Source organism: Filicampus tigris, chromosome 3, assembly GCF_054856515.1.
Source record: "Filicampus tigris isolate MCC_2025a chromosome 3, RoL_Ftig_1.0, whole genome shotgun sequence".
Classification (NCBI taxonomy): Eukaryota; Metazoa; Chordata; class Actinopteri; order Syngnathiformes; family Syngnathidae; genus Filicampus; species Filicampus tigris.
In genome coordinates this window covers 5,918,299-5,935,813 of record NC_141219.1, presented here as the reverse complement: position 1 = coordinate 5,935,813, position 17,515 = coordinate 5,918,299, and the positions used below count along the sequence as shown (strand labels likewise).

Genomic DNA, 17,515 nt, shown 5'->3' with positions numbered 1-17,515 from the left:
GCCTCGTTTTGAAAAAAACCCTAACCATGTTTCAAAACGTGAACCCTTGCTTGAAACCCTAAGCCAGACTTTTGACCGATTCGACCAACTCCGGCCACCTGCGGATCTTTAGGCGATGCTCCTTTGGGTGAACGCCGTCGGCCTTACGCGGAGGCTGTTTGATCTCGCCTCACGCTCGCACACGAGCCTCCTGAATGGAGCCGCAAACAAGCTGAGTCGGCTAATTGGAATGAGGCGCTGACTGATGCATTGCATGCTGGGATGGATTTACACCATCCAGGCATGCATGCTGTGTCCTCAAGATGCCTTTGACCAGCCAAGTTGGTTGGCGCGTAGGCACGTTTTGAAGTCCACATAAACGCTTCCTTTTGTCAGTGCTGTGTGTTCTCGCTGTTTTACGCACAAATTGCTATTGTTTTCTTGGGCTTTTTTTTTTTTTTTTTTTTTGCTATTGTGCATCGTCTCAGAAACCACAAAGAATCTGAACACTTGTTTTTGCAGGAGTGGTTGCATTTGGTCTTTGCTGATGTTTGCTCCCTTTAACTTTGTTTTCTGTTGCTCAAATTCAGAGGCGGGGCTAGAAAGGTCTCAGTGGGGCGGCCAGGGTGACTTTTTAATCATACCATCCACAGTCGGGGAAATAAAATTCACACATATCCAGAGCACTGCCCACGGCACTCATAATCAAGCAGGAACAGTTTTTTTTCTGAGCTTCATTTTCTAGATAATATCATTTTCATCATTTTACTTTGGTGCACTCATCTCATCGTCTACTTCCATCTCACGGACTGACTCGCGAGCAAACAGCCAATCAGAGGGATCAACTGTCACAGATGGCCGACGCCATTATGCATACTGTGATCAATGGCCTATTTATTGAATTCATATCTGAAATGGACAATGACACAAAATAGCTTAACTCTTCAGTTCTAAACATTGCTTTTTTTTTTTTTTACTGTGCGCATTTTATTTCACGAAATCCTGACTGCGGATGGTATGATGAACGATTGCATTCAGCTCAATTCAGGTGTATTTATTCTTTTAATATGCAAATGAGTCATTTGCGGGACGCTATCAAGGGCTCTAAGAAGACTGCATTCATGTGAAAACGGCAGGAAAAATCACAGATATCAAAACTTTCCGCCACGGAGCTCCGCCCCTGCTCTTTCTCTTCACTATTTTGACACTCCATCTGTCCCCCTCCAAAAAGACATTAGCAGGTTTTGTTCTGCTTTTGCATGTGTTCTCTCTCGTTTTTTCTTTCCCCTCTCAAACCCAAGTGTCAGCTGCTCATGTTGACTTTTGCTATTGCGCTTTGTTGTCTCCGACTGTCCCCCTCTGACACATTAGCAGATGCAGTTGTTCCTTTCTATTGCTGCTTCTCTCTCTCTTCCCACAAAAAAGCACGCACCAGTTGTTATTGTTGTCGTTTTCTGATGCTGTTTTTGTTTGGTCCGTCCCCTCCGGAAAAAAAAAAGGTTGTCCTTTGCTATTTTTGGTTTTTCTCTCTTCTTCTTTAACATTCCATCCCCGTAAAAGTCCCTTAATGGGCTTTTGTGATGTCATCGTCCACACGGAGACCCCTCCTCCCTTATCACAGCAGACCACTCAGTCCTCTCCCATGATGTTACTTAAATTGCTATTTCTATTATTCATAAGAGCGGGAAGTTTTTCTTGGAGCTCAATATTTCATTAAAAGCCAATAAGCGAGAGAGAGAGCAAAAAAAAAAAAAAAAAAAAGAGGAGGGGTACCATCATCAGTCAAGATTTGTGAATATTTCAGCGCAGGGAGATGCTCGGCACGCAAACGGCAGCTGCGCAACAACAACAACAACAACAACAAGCGTTTGTGGCAAAGATGAAGGCAATTAGCGCCATTTAAATAACAGTTAAAAGCTTCTCACATGTTGCTGGCGTCAAGCACTCGCTGTCCCTCAGCACCTCGTTACCAGCGAGGAGGTGGAGGGAGTGAGGGGAGGCGGGGTGGGGTGGGGGGGGTTGGTTAGCACAACACGCCCCGGCCCGTGTTGTGAATGCGGCCCTGGCAGACAATGCGAGAGCCCGGCGCCAGGATACTTGCAGAACAATTTCAACACGCACGCACGCTGGCTCGCTTGCTCGTCCACCGTCCCCCATTAAGCATTCATGATTCATCTGGATTTTGTATTATAAGCGCTTGAATTTTTCATGCATTTTTTTTTTTTTTTTTTCCCCTTTCTTGATTCAACACACACACACACACACACACACACACACAGATTTAATCAAACACTGCAGGAGAAGAGAAAGTGTCACTTTCACACAGGAGGAGGCTTCAATCATCATGGCGTACTCGCACACACAACAGCAGGCAGCAGCCTTGTCCGAGGAACGTTTGGCGCGGACGCGCAAGCCCGCCTGGATGTGTGAGTGTCGTAAAGGGGGCGGAGCAATGCGATATCAGCGGATGTAGAGCTGTCCCGACTAGTCGCCATAGTCGACGTCACCGATGGCGCAAATACGTGGGCCCGCACAACGTACCGTCGACGGCGAGTGTCGATGGCGTGAATGCGTCAACACGCGCATACTTTCAGTTGTAAACAAGCGCACATCAGAAGAGCAGAAATGGCGGAGGCGTCGGATGTCGGGCTGCGTTCAGGGCGGGGGAGAGGAGAGCGCTACTACGGAAAAAGCTAAAAAGCGGACAAGAAAGTCCAAGGTATTAGTTCGAATTGGATTAAAAAAACGAAAAAGATGTATCCACTCTCCCGGCTTTAAAGGTAGAAAGACGCAACAGCGTTCTCGGCGCGAGTGGTAAAAATGCGCTTTTGCACTACCGGCCTTAAAGTGGAAGTTAAGCCCAAAAAGATCTTTGTGCAATATTCTATGCGCCTCCACTTGTCAAAACACGGCATTCTGATTAACATTGCGTTTGTGGAATATGAGTCAAGCAGCAAAATCGACCTGTTTTTAGCCACCTCAGGGGGCGGCCATTTTGTCACTTTCTGCCGACTGAAAATAGCATCACATTTGCTCAGGGCTCAGGTAACGACCAATCATGGCGCACCTGTTTTCTGACACTGAGCCATGACTGGTTGTTACCTGAGCCCTGAGCAACTGTGATGTCATTTTCAGTGGACAACAAGTGGCAATCCTTAGATGTATAAAAACGGATGGATTTTATTGCTTAAAGCAAAAGTCAACCCGAACATATTTTTTTCAAGAATATCTTCCATGCGGGCCCACTAGTTGAAACGGGGCATTCTGATAAATATTGCGTTTGTGGAGTAAGTGTTAATCCGCTCGTTTTTTAGCCATCTCTGGGGGCGGCCATTTTGTCTTCTGTCGACTGAAAATGACATCACAACTGCTCGCGACGACCAATCACGGCTCACATTCAGAAAACAGGTCAGCCGTGATTGGTCGTTGTGAGCAGTTGTGATGTCATTTTCAGTCGACAGAAGACAAAATGGCCGCCCCCAGAGATGGCTAAAAACGAGTGCATTTTGCTGATTAACTTATATTGCACAAACACAAAATTCATCAGAATGCCGTGTTTCAACTAGTGGGCCTGCATAGAACAAATTCTTGAAAAAAATAAGTATGGGTTGACTTCCGCTTCAACTATTCCACAAACGCAATATTAAACAGAAAGCCCTGTTTCGACTAACGGTCCTGCATAGAACATATTCTTGTAAACAAAATTTGGGGGTTGACTTCCTCTATAAACTATCATCAAAAATACTAAAGCATATTATTTCTTGATTTACATAGATGTCAGATTATAGATATTTACTTGTATTCTTGAACAGGAAAAAAAAAAAAAATCGTTTTCACGGTTGAAAGAATCCCATTAAAGCACTAATAGATGCTAGTTTGTCTATTAATGGCAGGTAGTCTCATACATGTGTCAAGCGCTGTGTGTGCAAACACACCGATTGCATTTAGAGCCCACCCGAGCGCAGGTGTGGGCGGTGTCTCTCTCTCTCGACATTATTCCGACTGGCCTTCTCTTCGCGTCATTAAAGTGAAATAATTCATCCGCGCGAAAAGGTCAGCGGCACGCTAAGACAGCAGAGAGTGAGCAGAAGCCTGATGAAGAAGCGGTGTGGAGAGAGAAAAAAAAAAAAAAAAAAAGAAAAGAAGGTCGAAGTGAGCATCAGTGATTGAGGTGAGCGACCCTCAGCAGTGATGATGATCATCATCTTTAATCGCAGGCCAGCGTGCTGATCTTCAATGAAATGTCACACATGCCGCTGCACTTTGCTTGCCGTTGCGGATGGCGCACTCCCTCACAACGACCACCGGCGCCCTCCCGCACATTTCCTCCCACATGTGCTCCCAGCTAAACAAACATCAGCATCAATTATGGGGCGGAGCGGTCCGTGGAAGAGACCGGCGCGACTTGACGCGGAGCGCCATAAGAAAAGGCAGAATTGTAGACAATTAGCACGTTTCAGATCATGATCATCTTCATTTAAATGATCACATTCGAAGCATTAGAGCCTGTTGAAATTGCTTCATCTGTTCGGCTTTTTTTTTTTTTTCTCCTTACTCAGCCTCCGGAGACGGTTTCACTTAGCAACATGAAATTCTGTATGCAAGTCGATCATATGTAGATGCAAAAAAAAAAAAAAAAAAAAATGTCTCAATAACTCATGCCCAGTCTAAAAGTTTGGTTCAGAGCTAATAATTCGGTCTAGTTTGACACAACCATTTTATAAACGTTTTTTTGGTTTTTTTTTTATAAATTCAAATATTTGCCAGGCTTGTTAACAATACTCTTCTCTGTGTTGTGTCAAACTTAGAGAACATTTTATTTTCCACATTACAGGGACTTCAAATAACACGAGTACTTAAGTTTAATTTAACTGTCGCTGCAGCTAATTTTGCTACTTGGCCAGCATTTGAGAAAACACATTCCAGATTCTCAAGCAAGCAGAATAATGCATGACGCTGATTTTTAATGCTCTCAGTCACATCGCATTTGAAATATAATTAAAGCCAGTTGTTCATTTTCAGCGAGCACTTGAAGAGGGTTTAAGTCCTGCTAAATGCATCTTTGGAAGCTTTTGAGAACATATCAGGCAAACAAAGCCACAGCCGTGATTACCTCTGCCAAGGAAGCGGGGGTTTTAGTCGCCTTGTTTGTTTTTTAGCTATAGCGGGATTATGCGAAAAACTGCTCAACCGATTTTCACCAAACTTGTGCCAGGAACTGATTAATTTTTGGGATCAACTGTGCCAATTTTCGAGAGAACAGTGCTTCACATAGCTGTGTGGAACATTAAGTGTACATGAAGCTTCTTTTTACGGTTGCTACATCTTTGCAAAGCTTAGCAAGATTGTCAGCGGAGTCATTGTGTGCACGCAGATGACCCTCCACTGTCATTATTACCCACCCCGCCATACTTGAATGTTATCGCCCTGACATTTCATTTCCCGCGGCAGCCATTCTTTCGAACGAATTCTTTCGAACGAATTCTTTCGAACGAATTCTTTCGGCCCTTTCGAAGAATCGAACGTGAGCCATCTGCTTGTGAGGCAGCATTATGCATCGAGATAGACCGATATGTTTTTCTATTTTCAGGGCCAGTACCGATATCGATTATTAGTTGTCGCGGAGACCGATAACCGATATTTGGAGCCGATATTCAGTTTCGGAAAAAAGGGAAATATTGTCAAAATCTAAAAAAAAACAAAAAAAAAGGGGGGATTCTTTGTTGGAACCTCATTAAGCAAATGTTTATTTAACAATTTTCCAGATTTGCGTATCGTTGATTATTAGAAATTTTTGACAATACACACCTTTGTTGGAAAATTCGAACAAAGTTCAGGGTCTCCTAGCATAATCAGCATGTCTGAAATAGTTAAATGTAAACTTAAACAATAGCTCCCTATAATTTGCTACGGTAAATAAAGTTCTCCAAAATTTAAAAGCAGAAATGTTAAAATTTCACTTATCTTTGTTTTGATTTCAAACAAAACCAAAAGGTGCAGTGTTCCCAGGGTCATTACAATCTCTTATTAAGTGAACTGAAATTTGAAATAAATAGTTCCTTGAAGTTAACTCAGATTTATCATCGGCCATCAAAAAAATACCTAATATCGGCGCCAATAATCGGCCCGGCCGATAATCGAACTATCCCTAATTTTGTACCACCACCAGTACTGTAAGTACTTAGTTACTTTCCACCGCTCTAGCCAAGTCAGTGAATTATATCACGAGCCGGGGTTTTTGTTTCCCACCGGGGGAGAGAACATCGTGTTTCTGCGGTGGCGTATCGCAGGGCCCTGACACGGCCGCCAGCCCTCTTGTGTGTCCGTCAGCTGCAATAATGATTTCAAAGGAAAGCGCAGCCATTCACACGGCTCCGCAGTCCCCAAGCAAAATAATAAGCTTGCCTGTATTACTCACATCCGCGGCCCGCCGTGATTAAATCCAGGTTGTCACGGAGGGGTTGGGCGAGGCGCGTGTCTTCCCCGCGCCATTGCTAATTCATAAGGCGCGGCCCTGCGCAGCCTCGTCGGTGCGCATCCTCGCGATTAGCTCCCTTTGCCGTATTTGTCGTTTGACAACTCCTCATCCTCCCCGACTTACCGCCCACCATCCACGCTGCCGGGCTGTGCGGGGGTGGCTCACTTAGCCGGCTAAATCATCTGGCACTCTGCCTTGAACTTTGCTCTGACTAATTTATAGGAATTAAAGCAGCTCACCTAACACGCTCGCCCGGCGCTTCGCTTCGCCTAAATGAGGCTGCTTTTGTTTGTGTACAGTGTGGAGTGGCACACTATTTTTTTTTTTTTTTTTACTTTTTACCAGAAAGACACACCTGAAAAAAAAAGCTTTTTTTTGGAGTGTGGCAAATGGCATTTTATCCGAACAACAAAGACAAAATGAAACAATTTCAAGAGGGACATCAGACCAAATAACTACCCTAAAATAGTCCGTCGTATCAAAATGGCAGATTGCCTACGGTATGTTTTTGAATTTTTTTTTTTGTTTGTTTTTTTTTTCTGCGCTCTTCTCATGATGGGCATGTCTCCTAAATTTCACGCTGCTTTGTGGAAATTGGATTTGGGGGCTGAATTCTCAAGCGTCAAGCAAATATTTGGGTCTGGTCAAAATTGTCTACCAAACTTCATTTTGCTCAGTGAAACTAGCTACAGGCGCTGAATGTTCCGTATTCTAGACATCCTTTTCCATTGTTCTAATTGAATAGTTTTGACCAGGTGAAACCGCATGTGGCTAATTATTCCAGTTTATTTGAAGATGTTTTGCCAAGTAACTGCAAGCAATAGTATGTTTGTGATCACAAGGCGGCTAGGTGTGACAGGAGCTGCTACGTTTGCCAGAAGACCTTGTCCACTGCATTCACACTAATCTGGTCCCAACAGCTCAATTGTAGCCTGGTGGTCCGGTGTTTTATGACACTTTGCTGATAGAATGGCCCCGGGCGGCGTGGGCGATAGGCCACGCAGCCTCAGGGAAAGAGAAGGCAGAGGAAGAGGTTATTTCCCTTTAAATCACACAAGAGGTGGGAATGAACGTCTAAAGGTGGGATATAGAGATTACACAGCTGGGCGCCAAAAAGAGACATTGTGGATGTGAGAAAGCAAAAGGTAAAAAATAAAAAAAATAAAAAAAACGCAACAAAACAAAGAAATAGCATTTTGACAAACATCGATGGGATTTTCCCCTCCTGCGTTCAAAAGGCAATAAAAAGGGAGTCAAGCTTCTGGGAAACCTGCGTCTATAATCCAGAGTAGATTACATCCTTGGCCATGGCTACGCTAATTTGTCTTTCATAATGACTATCAATCACTGGCCGTAATACTAATAGTCTCCTTAACTCAGACTCACACATCCATCAATCATACACAGACACAAAAATGAGCTCAAATCAGACACGGTTGCAGTATTGGAGATGAAAGGGGGTGTGGCTTTAAATTTGGGAAACACTTTTTTTAGGTTTTGCCAGGAGGGGAAGGCATCTTTTTTTTTTTTCTGTCTGAATGTTGAATGGTAGCACGGCTACGGATGAGAAAAGAAGAGACTCAAAACGCAAAGCCACCCCGTGACGACTAGCATACGATTGCTAGCCGTTAGCGGGAACGCAGCATACCTCGAGATTAACATTGGACTGTGAGCCACATGCTGCTTTACCAAAAGTCTACAGACGCAGTATTTATAGACTTGGCGTCCTACATCTTGGTTTGCGGGGCGTGTGAAGTCCGCTCGCGGCAAAGATAAGCTACAAAGAGCCTCAGAGTGTTGATTTTCATCTCAGCAAGTCATTAGGATCTCTTCGAAAAGGGAACATCTGTTAAATATGAATAAATAGCGCAAAGAGGGGAGCGATAATCTCCTATCACCCGATCGCCGACATTGGATTGGACAATGGGAGGCGAAAGCGGAACAAGAGAAGAGGAAAATGGCTTTAGCGTAGCAAGGTGGCTACAATAGGGATACAAAAATAGGGACTGCTTTTAGGAAAGGCGCTACGCTATTTAGCAAAGGAAATGATTTTTCTTTTCTTTTTCCTATATAGAAACAAGGAATTGAGACTTTGCTTGATAGATTTTTTTTTTCCTTTTTCTTTAACTCCTTTTTGTCTTCCGATAAGGTATATTAGTTTATTGATTAGAAGAAATGATCTTTAGACCGCTCCAGGGTTTTGTCCGCTTTTTTGCCCAAAGTCAGCTGGGCGAGACTACAAATCTCCTGGCCGTGGTCCTCAAGAGGATAAGCTGTACAGAAAATGAATAAATTGACGATCACTATGGCTTATTTGTTTGTTTTTTGTCCAAACAAGAGATTTAGAAATTACTACACATTTTAATGAGGATTTTTCTTTGACTGCGGACAACAGAAACTTATTTACTGCCATCCAAACTACAATGAAAAACAATTCTAAAAGCCCTAATCTATAATAATGGATTTTTTTCTTGATTTATCATTCGACAACGTAGATTTCACTGAACGCTCATGCCGAAGATGTGAGCTTCCTCCGGTGAGGAACGTTTAGAATTAGAAAACGGCACTTTTTCTTACCCCATTATTTTGTCTCGTTTAAACAAAGATTTTTCAGATCACTTGGCGCAAATGGTTTGGTTTTTACTGTTGTGCTGTTTTGTACTCTGGGAAGGCCTGTCAACTACCGATTCCCCCCCCCCAAAAGAGCACTGCATCGCGCTATGCACACTTCTCAGCAGGATCAATAATCAAAGCCGTATCGCCGTCGAGCCCGGATTGATGAATGCTAATGGTTGATTATCAGCGGCGGATGAAAGGCCTGAACAATGTGCTCCGCGCAAGTCGGCACACCGGAACGCAATCATTATCAATCCTCCCTCGCTAAGCAATGGAGCTCTGAAGGAGACTCTGGGAAAAAAAAAAAAAAAAAAAAAAGTTGTGTGAAGAATTCACGCGCCAGCCGGCATTAATTGACTACAAAGAAAACACAAATCGGATTTGTCTATGCTGCAAACGCAGCGATTTGCTCGCTGTTTGTCTTTTGGTTCCGAGGCGAGCGTTGACTTTTAATGGCCGAACGACACGCATCTGCAAGTGTACTTTGAATAACAGAAGCAACTTTGATTGAATGTGGAGAAAAATTGGGCAAAGAGAGGTTTAAACACTTTGCAAGTCTTGTTTTAGTAGAAACGTTTAGTTGTACTGCTGTGTAAGAACAAATCATGATGTCTTTCCAGCACGTAAAGATATCTCAAGGAGGAAATCAACCCAAACATATTTTTTTTCAAGAATATGTTCCCAGCTGGCCCATCCGTTTAAACACGGCATTCTGATTAATATTGCGTTTTTGGAATTTGAGTTAACCAGCAAAATCCAACCCTTTTTAGCCATCTCGGGGGCGGCCATTTTGTCACTTCTGTCGACTGAAAATGACATCACAACTACCCAGGGCGATTGGCTCTGACCCGTTTTCTGAAGCTGAGCCGTGATTGAACGTTACCTGAGCCCTGAGCAACAGTGATGTCATTTTCAGTCGACAGAAGTGACAAAATGGCCGCCCCCAGAGATGGCTAAAAATGAGTGCATTTTGCTGCTTCATTTATATTGCACAAACGCAATATTAATCAGAATGCCGTGTTTCAATTAGTGGGCCTGCTGTGAACATATTCTTGAAAAAAATATGTTTGGGTCGACTTCCGCTTTAAGGGAATTCTGGCCAATCAGAAGTCAATAGAAAGTCTTTTTCTGGAAAAGAGGACGCTATAATCACTATGAGGTCACTTTGGCCAATCAGAGGTCTGGAACATAATCTTTTCCGGACTATTTTGGCCAATCAGAAGCCTGAAGGGAATCATGTCTGGAAAAGATACAGGGGTCATTTCTGGAAATGGTGAGAAAGTTGACCATCAAATAATTTTTAACACATGGTAAAAGTCCTACGCGGTATGTCGTCTTATTATCCTCAAATCAACGTCCTCTGCAGGCTACAGCCAAGGACAATCCGTCCTCAATTACCTTACCTGGATAAATAAAGGTTATAATATGCTTCTGAAAAATAACAACCCAGCAACAAGCTTCCCCTCTCTCTCTCTCTCTCTCTCTCTCTCGCTCTCTCTCTCTCTCTCTCTCTCTCTCTCTCTCTCAAACACGCACTATTGTTTGTCTGTCTGGTTTCTCCAAAAAGATATACCACTCCACTCCTCGCACGCCCCGTCACAATGTCAGGAAGGCGGCAAGCCGAAGGAGAACATCGGAAATGAGACGACGGGTACGGTAGGGGGAGAAGGTGCTGTCACGCCTCACGGCCGTCCTTCTCTCTCGTCTACTCACCCACACTCACACCCACGCACCCCCCCCCCCCTTACATTTATGCTAATGGCCTGTGCAGGGTGGGAAGGCTGTGAATGACACGCTGCTAGTAATCGATGGCGCCCAATCTCCCGCACAGCCGCCATGATGATGTCGCAAGAGCAGACTGGGGGAACGCACGTGTAATTAAAGCTCAGCCCAGGCAGCACATTTTATTACCTCCGCAAAGGCCTAGCAGGGAAAGAGTGCAGAGGGGATTGCGGGCCAAGTCTAGATAAAAATACAATCGACATTTGGGTTGTACTAGAAGCGTCCCCTGTCACATCACCAGCGTGCAAATGGGAGAGTCCTATATCATCCTCCATGAACCAAGAAGCAGAAAACGAATTAACATATTACATCTACATCCAAAAAGTATCCACAGTGCTTCAATTGTTCAAACATTCTGTTATACACTTTTTCCCCAAATTGAATACATTTTAAAAAAATTATTCTTTAAAAAAAAAAAAAACTACACGTATGTATGTATTCGCAGCCTTTGCTCAAACCTTTGTTAATACACTTTTGGCAGCAATTACAGCTTCTATTATTTTTTTAAACTGCTCTCCTGGTAACTAAATTACCCACAAACGGATTCCGATAAAGCTGTAAAAACAGCTCAAGGATGATCCACGGAAATGCGATTGACCTTTTTTTTTTTTTTTTTTTTAACCTCGTCGCAAATAATGTGGATCCTTACTGTGTTTACATGTCATTTCCTAGTTGTTTTTTTCTTATAGATTTGTAAACATTGGGGTGTTGTGTGTAGAAAAACTTGACAATACATTTTGGAATAAGGCCGTAGGCCTAGCGTAACAAAACGTGGCAAAAATGAAGTGCAGTGAAGACTGCCCCCTGGCCTCCTAAAACAAATGGTACAGTCCTGTCTGTCTGTTTGATTAAGTTTGACAACATTTTAAATGAACCAACAAATCGCCCGCGAACTAACATTGAGAGAAATCACCACAAATATGACAATTTTCCCTTTTGTTTTTGTTCCAGTTTTGTTCATTTGAGTCACAATGATGAATTACAAACGATTTATCTATAATCAGAATCTAAGGTGGTTTTATGCCGTCACGTAATGACTTCTGTTATTGAGCTTATTGTACTGCATTATGTTACGTTTGTGTGTATGGCTACACAGTACACGCCGCTCATCACAGTCTACTCCCTCATTCTTGTCACAGCACACACTACCAATTGCAGAAACACCGTGACATAGGGCTTTTTTCTTCCCCCCCCCCCCCACTCTTGTTAAAAATTGGTGGAGGTCTGCCCTCCACTGAGTGCAATTCTATTTGATTCTTAATTGAGCGTGAGCATCACTGAAGGAGGAAGTGTGAGATAAAATGGTCTGAAAAAAAAAAACGCAGTGCCGGCCGGCTCAGCTTATAATACTGAACTGTGATGAGCACTTCACCTTGCTCATCATTATCACATACATATACATACATACACACACATATATATATAATATATATATATATATATATATATATATACATACATACATACATACATATATATATATATATATTAGAGGTGGGCGATATATATCGTTATCGATATCATCGTCAATCTTGCCTACACGGTGTAATTTTACATTATCGAGTATTAATACTGCCTCGAAGCGAGTCAGCCGACGGCCGCAAAGTTGTAGGAAATGCTGAAAAATCAGTGTGCATTGACGGCAGAGGAGGAGGAAGTGATAATCATTCGCCGAATCAGCGGGCAGGGCCCGGTCACGTGACTCTGTCCGGACTACAGCGGAGCTGTCTCCTCATTTCATCCAGCAGTGTCGAGCGGGGATTTATAGCGAGGCGCGAGTCTACGTTGTCCGTAGTCTGTAAATGGATTTTGAGTTGACAAGACTGACGTCGGTGCGAATAACATTGTTCGATGTGCCAAAACGGTCACCGTGAAGAGCAATTCTGTTGCACCGCGCGCCATATGGATTACGAGGAAAACTTCGCTACCGCGCAAGCACGCTAAAAAAAAAGGTTAAAAACACACACCCAGAAAAAAGTCGCCGAGTTGAACCAACAAAATATAAACGCACGCACCCACACACTCAGTACTTAAGCGAGCAAGACAAACGTGACATCCTGGATGATCGATTAACATTCAGTTTACATGCTTTTATTCCGCATCATTCATAACTAGCCTGTATCGGAATTCCTGAGGCATGTTGCGCAAACTACGGCGGCTTATTAGCGTGACGCTAGCATACAGCCAAACATGAATAAAGTCACAAGTCTGCATATCACAGCGATGAATGAGTGGGAAAATGCACTTTTCGGTAAGTTGCAGCTTTGTTATTCAACTTTATTCTGAATACGTTGGCCAATGTATGAGAAATGGGTGTTGTCATGACGATGACTTTTTTTTCTCTCGCTGGGTGACACTTTGTCTCACGTCACATATCAAATACATTTTTTCCCATTCTGATTGCTCTCGTAGTTGGCAGTGGTAGACCGGTACTTACTGCAACTCAAAAGGTCACATCATTATGGAATAACAGCACAGACATTTAAATGACATAAATATTCCCAAAAATCAATGCAAGTCTACACATCATTTTTAGTTTTTTATTGTTAAATATTGTCGTAGAATATCATTGTTTTGCAGAAGCTGTATTTAGCAATTTAAAAGAGATGTTGTTCACAAATGCTGTCTATCCACAATTGGTCCTTGAAGCAAGTGCAGATTTAAAATATTTTTTGTAAAATATGGTCAAATGATCGTTATCAAGTTTTTTGAAAAAAAAAAAAAAAATATATATATATATATATATATATATATATATATATATATATATATATATATATATATATATATATATATATATATATATATAAAAGTCTTATTTATTCGGTCCACTTACACGCCCCAGTTCTTGCCAGGTCCTGTTGAATGTTTAATGTCAACGCCTGGAGACTGGAGTACCAATGCAACTACACTTCTTTCTTTTTTTCTTTTTTTTTACAACCCCTCTTCAAAGTCTGCAGAGAATTTCACGCTGCAGCCAACAAATGCTATAGTAAAGTACACTTATCAAGCTCTTCACTGTGTCCACCTACATACAGTACCCGGCAAAAATCTCCGTCCAGTCAGTGTGTAGGTGGAGTGTAGTCAGCCAGTCGGCGGTGTTTACTCACTATGTGGGTGGAGCCTAGTCAGTCAGCAGAGTTAGTGTAGGTGTCATGTAGTCAATATAAGGTGACACATAGTCAGCATGTACGGTGCATCCAGAAAGTATTCGCAGCATTGAATTTTTTTGCCCCACATTTTCTTACAGCCCAAAATAGAATAAATTATTTTTTGTCACCGAAAAAAAAAAAATTCTGAGACTACACGAAAAAGTTCAACACTGTGAATACGTTCCCACTTAGCCAGTAGCTAAGTGGCGGGTAGTCAGCTAGTAGATGGTGTGAAGAAAGAAAAACGTAGTCAGTATGTCAATGATGTATTGTCAGTGTGAGGTCAATCTGTGTTTGCACGCAGTCATTTTGTAGATCAGGCTGGGTATAATCAGGTGACCTGTAGTCAGGCAGGAAGTGGCGTGTTGTCAGCATATAGTTAGCCAGCAATAGTGGTTAGCACGTTAGTAGGTGCTGTGTAGTCGGTGTCATATAGTCAGCATGTATAAAATAGTTAGCCTGGAGCTGGTATTGACTCGGTATTCAAATGGCAGAGGGTCAGTGTGCAGTCACCCAAAAAGTGGTTTACATTAGCATTTAGCCTATGTGTAGTCAGTCAGTAAGTTGTGTATCGTTAGCGCGTAGTCAGCGGTTAGTCGCTATGTAGCGATGGTGGATAGTCGGCGCGTAATTACTAAGCAGGTTGTTTGTAGTCGGCATGGAAGTAAAATGTACTCCTTGTGTAGGTGGTGCGGTTGTAGGGTTGCCAAATTTCTCACTCTTAAATAAGGGACAGGAGCACGGTGCCACGGTGGTGTGAGCATGATGTATGCATTTTGGATTTTTTTTTTCAAATTTTCACGATGCTGAAACCACATTCCCGTAAAAATAAGAAAAAACGAAAAATATTTTTCGTTTATATGTCACCTCATATGAAACCACAATTTGGCTCTTTTCATCAAAAAACGGGGGTAAGAAATCTGAAACGTAAAACAGGAGTGTGACTCACCAAATGTATTTTTTTTACGGATATTAGAATAAAAATGGATGTCATTTTGCGCAGCCAGAGAAAAGTCCTTACGTGAATGGTGGAGTGATTGCCGCTTGTTCTGAGATTGACGCTTTACCTGATCTAGGATCTGTCATGTGCAGTACCGAGAGTCTCCATTAGGAGCGCTGTAATGCGCTATCACTGTTTAAGAACCAGCAATGTATGTTCGAGCAAGTATACAAGTAAAAGACATTGAGCTGCCAATCCGTCTGTGTCCGTCGTATATTACAGGATCGGTAGATTGCAGTTTTCTGTATTTGCAAGAGTTGATAGTCAATATACAAAGTATGGGACAAACCAAATCAGCCCAAAATACGGGACGTCCCGGCTAATACGGGACAGTTGGCGACCCTGTGTGGTCGTCTTTATGCAAATGGGGTTGTACTTAGCCGGTGAGTGGCGTTGAGTCAGCGTTTTGGAGACATTCGGTCAATTTGTATCGAGTATGTAGGTGGGGTTCAGCCAGCGTTTAGTTTGTGTTTTACAATTCCTATAAATCCCACGTGCTGCCTCGTTGTTGGAAGAACGCATATTCACATTGAGCAAGTCAAACAAGTACATCATAGCAATGCTAAACTAACACATCCAAGACAGTCTGGCACACCTAAAAACCTCCTTGGGCTTTCATTTGTTTGTGTGTTCAGTTCCATTGTTGTGACGAGCGGCCATTGTCAAAGCCATCCGAGGCTTCTTAATTGACTGGCCCTAAAAAATTAATGCGCCACTTAACAGCGTTTTTGTGTTTGCGCCGTATTTAAAGGGTAACACAAATCCACACAGACACAAATAAACACGCGCGCGCACGCACGCACAGGTGCAAGTCCCGCATGGTGGCCAATGTTTAATTGATGCAACCATATGACGACGCTGCGGAAAAGCAACACAAAATGCGAGCGAGGCCGAAGGGCGAAAGCGAAGGTTGAAACGCGGGAAAATGGAGAAGAAAATGGACGCCGCCGGTTATGATGAACAACGCGGGCCAAGTGGAACGCTACGTGCCAGCCGGGCCGACTCCCCCCCCCCCGCAGGTGAGGCCCAGAAACGAGCTGTGAACAAGCTGCTTTGGCCGGCCCGACTCCTCCAGGCGGGCCAGGGAACAGGTGGCCTGATCCGCGGGATTAGCCCGCGGTTCTGCCTGCTCCGCAGTTGGAAAAAAAACCTCCACACCGACTGGAACGCTAAGCAACAATGACGGGTACATTTTCCTTGATATAATAAGTCAGACGAAAATACCCTCTCATCAAATGATACTAAATTAAAGCAATATACAGCAAATCACTTTTTGGGAAGCTAAAGAAAGCTAATCTGGGTACATGTGCTGTCCTCACATGCTAACTATTACAAAGTAGCTAGGTTATACTGCAGGACTAAGTAAGCAGTCATAGTCAGCTTGGTGGAAAAAAAATGGCATTTCAAAGTTGGATATAGAATACATATTTGAGCTAAAAAAAAAAAAAAGGTGTTTGTGAGGATACAAATGCATCTTCCAAGGTTCAAGTCTCAGGACACTCTTGATTCTCGTATTTTGACTTTCACAAAGGAGCGCACGTCAAAAATGCAAATCCACGATTAACGGCAGATGCGCTTACATGGCCGAGAGGCCAAATGATCCACAAAGAGGGAATGTCTCAACGCCTCAAACGTTACAACAGTTCGCTCTATGAAATATGCGCTACTAAATTAGCATATTTATGACCGGTGTGAACTTATTTAGAACTTTTTAAGCTAATGAAAACATCAATGTCTGTACACCTGGAGACATGACAGTACATCAACTAACATTTTACTCACTTTTTGGGATCATAAACAAATAATAGTTGCGTTTTACTGGCATTTTGGAAATGTAATCCAACATTATACTCACTTGTTCGAAATGGATATAAAAAAAAAAAAAACTAAAACGTATGCGTGACAGAAACCATAATTTTAATCACCTGTTGGGAAAATAAACCAATCAGTTACACTTTACTCGCTTTTCCAAAATGTAAACCAAGGTTAGCTACATTTCACTCACTTATTTGTCACCTTTTATTCACTTGTTGGTGACATAAACTTTAGCTAGGTTCAACTGACTCGCCGGCAACATAACCCAACCTTAGCTACATTCGTTCACTTTTTGGGGAACGTAAACCAACATTAACGGCATTTTATGTGCTTTCAAACTACATAAGCCGGCCATAGCTAGGTTTTAATCGCTTTTCGGGAACATAAGCAAACATGAACAAACCTTACTTGCAGGGGCGGAGCCAGAACGTGGCTAATGGGTGGGCCTGGTAAAATCAGGGTGGGCCTGAATATTTCTTATTTCTCTCACTGAGCACAATCCTCCTATCCCGACATATCGTATATTCAAATAAAATGACAAACTGAATAATATCAAATTCAGAACTTCCTTAGACAACCACAATTATGCCATTCTTAATGTTCAATAAAATAAAAATAAAAAAACACAACAAAACACAAATTCAAAAATAATTTAAAAAGAAAGTCAACGCAAACTTTTTTTCAAGAATATGT

At 42.5% G+C, this 17,515-nt stretch overlaps 1 protein-coding gene across 4 annotated transcripts in view; it reads right to left on the bottom strand.

Moving 5' to 3' along the window:
• Window positions 1-17,515, bottom strand: part of cdh8 (cadherin 8) — a 166,201-nt gene that overhangs the window by 109,684 nt on the left and 39,002 nt on the right. The window lies entirely within an intron of this gene.